This window comes from Triticum dicoccoides, chromosome 2B (genome assembly GCF_002162155.2).
Source record: "Triticum dicoccoides isolate Atlit2015 ecotype Zavitan chromosome 2B, WEW_v2.0, whole genome shotgun sequence".
Taxonomy (NCBI): Eukaryota; Viridiplantae; Streptophyta; class Magnoliopsida; order Poales; family Poaceae; genus Triticum; species Triticum dicoccoides.
The window spans coordinates 24,574,585-24,577,852 of NC_041383.1; positions in this window are offsets into that span (position 1 = coordinate 24,574,585).

The following is a 3,268-nucleotide window of genomic DNA, read 5'->3' on the forward strand; positions in this document are numbered from 1 at the left end:
AAGCCAGTGACATGTCATGTACAGTCTATCTTATAGTTAACATGTACAATACTAGATCAAAAGAGTGTACTATTTTTTTTGTTATGTGGCTCATCTTTCATTCTCACAAAGTACCTAGGAGCACGTACTAGAGCTGACTCTTCACGAAGAGCCCGCTTACCTTCTCTCTCCTCTTCTCTTTCCTCCAACTAAACATAAATATACTAGTTTATTTCTTATAGCTCGCTGACTCAGCTCTATTGTACTTGCTCTTACTATCAATTCACCCTTAGTATCCTTCTCCTGAAACTGCAAGGGTGACTTGTAGTGTTCGTTACCTATGTTAATATGCAGTCAAGACTCCTTTTGGTTTATCCAAAATGCACTTTGTTTCAGATGCAATTTTGTCTTGAACATATTGTGCTTTAGAGTGTTGCTTATGGTTGTTAATCTGAGGTCAAGATTGTTCTAGGTTAATCCGAAGTGCATGGCGTTCTCAGCATTTGCTTATTGCTATTTTGAATTCAGACATCGACGAGCTATATTCAAAGAAAAATGTGTCAACTCACAACAAAAGGAAAGGATTGTTGGATCGGTATCAAGGACAAGGTTAGAACAAAACAATCTACTAGCTTACCGACTGCCATCTATTGTATATAAATATTAGAGCATCTTTTTACTGACTAAGATGTAATGTAATGTAAGGGCTACAAGCTAGTTTTTGACAGATAGCATGGCGTTTCAGAATTGGAGCATCTAGATATTAGAGGAAGTTATCAATTACCAAGGTATCTCTGTCTCTTCCATGTTGAATTTATGTTTTTCATGCACTCTTACATCAACATAAAGTGTATGAGTCCACGACATCGTCATGACGAAACTTTCATGCACCCCGGGCCACTCTTATTGTTTATCCATTGTGTGTGTGTGTGTGTTGTGTCAGATCGCCGGATGAGGTTGTCTGGACGTGTACACGCGATGTGTTCATGCTACAAAACTAGTGTCCTTAAAGTTGAGCCTACCCTGCATTTATGTCCTAGATTTGTCATTTCTGGACCACCTTCGCTTGTCATCGTCACCACTTGGACCTTTGATTCTGGCAACAAATAGCCCACTGTAAAACCACAAACACATCAAAGAGCTAACTACCGCAACTTTGCGGCAACCCAATATTGATAATACATTAACACCCATCCCCAACCATGGGGCCCTTCTAGCCGGAACCGTTTCAAAAATGATTCCCCCAATAGACAACAAAATGTTGGGTGCCACCATCGTCACATCTGAGAAGACGACCAAGGCTTTCCCCCAGAGCATCTCGGGCGGGAAGGTGACAGCTGCAATCCTGATGCCTCCAGGAAGGTACAACCATTCTCGGCTCCAATGGGAGCCACACGAAGTCACCACTCCACCTACAGGCTGGAAGGTGTTGCACATGCCACCATCCTACCACCGTGCTACCGGAGAAGCCGCCGCCGTTGATGTGGCCATTCAGTTGATCAAATAGAGAATGGAATTTTCCACTGAGTGCCGAAAGAATCAATACGTCCTACCATTTGAATGGAATATGCTTCGAAATGAATTGCCATAGAACATCATCTTATTAACTCTTCTTTAGAGTGGGTTTTCAAAACACATGCACCAGCACCCTTCTTGTATTGTGAATCATAAAAGTTCACTATTTTCACTTTATAGAAAATTCTCCCTTTTGTTTCCCACAAACAACTCAACATATAAACTTTGAGTAGTAGAAATTCAAGCTTTTTGATCGGTCCATCCAGTTGTTTTTCGGTGAAATAATTTCAGCCGACATCAATAACGGCCACATATGGCGGTATTAGAGAAAACACATGCACAAATTGCTTAGGCTGTTTCTTCTATCCAACCGCCTTGGTTGATACCAAGAAAAAGACGCAACTGTGAGGAAACGTTCTCCTCATATTCAAATCCTAGCCTCATCTTCACCCTTCTCTCTCTCCATGCACCGATATCGAACACTAGTGTTGCTGCTTCACCACCACCTTCGTGCCCTCTCCCCCCTCCCTCGACACGGCCTTCACTGAGTCCTCACGCGGGCCGCCATCCATAGAGCTCACCATCGGAGGGCGGCTTCCTTGTTGTGGACTGCTTGCGGGCGAGGCCAACAGATTTTTATGCTCTCCGGGGGACCTGACCCCGTCGATGATGTCGCCTCCTCTTCCCCTAGCCGATGCCCTAGGCCACTCGAAGGGGCTGGCCGGCAAATCACTGACACCGTCGTTGCGTAGGAGAAAGCCTCGCGCGGTCGCTGCCCTCCCACGGTGAGGTATAATGTCGCGTTGCACTGACCTTTGTGCCAATGATCTTTTTTGTTTTGTTTAGTTAAGCGAATTTTTCTATGGTTAGTTAGATTCAACCGATTGAAATGGATCCGCTTTGGATTGGGTTAGTTAGGTTTAGGTTGATTAGGTGCTTAGTTTATTTAGCTATAAGTTAAGTACATGCTAATTATTCCTTAATTTGAGCGTGGTCACTTATGCCTATGTTTATTTAAATGTGGTCATGCCTATGTGCACAATTTATATCTTTTCTTATGTTCCATCTCACCTTATATATACTTAAAATTCTTCTGTCTCTACTCCATCAACGGGTGAAAAGAAAGATATCACTATCTTTTACTAACCTCTCTTGTCATGCTAATGATGCAATAGCAAGTTGATGTTTTACCAGCCAGATAAGTTGGGACATCATTCTCAACTTGGTTAGGAATTTTTATATTTTTATTATGATTTAAAAGTAAAAATAGCTAACCATGCTATGAATGAAGCTCCCATTTATTCTTCTGATAAACATCGGCTTACTCTTGCACAACATATGTTCGCTTTCGTAAGCCGCCTGGGAGAAACACCATGAATTCTTATATCTTATTATGCCTTATTCGCGTGCTTTTGTTCCATCAAGGGAGGCATCGTGAATTCGCGACGAAGGCATAATACTTGCTAGTTGCCTGCTTTTTTTGCCCTGGATTCATCCATTACCTAGTCATATGCAATAATTATTCGTGATTTTCAACTTGTTCAATAAAAGGCAGCGCTTTAATTTGAAGATTGACTCTTCAGGTTGTTATTTTATTTTTTCGAGAATGGGCTCTTCAAGTTGTTAAACGTATTCGTATATGCACAAAAGGCCAAAGAGCAAGCGATGGTGGAAGCTGGAGCTGTCGCCGGCGGGAATCTTTGGAGACGCCATCATTGCCGAAGTGCCGATAGACTACGAAGCACCGATACTTCAGAAGTTGCCGTATCGCCGT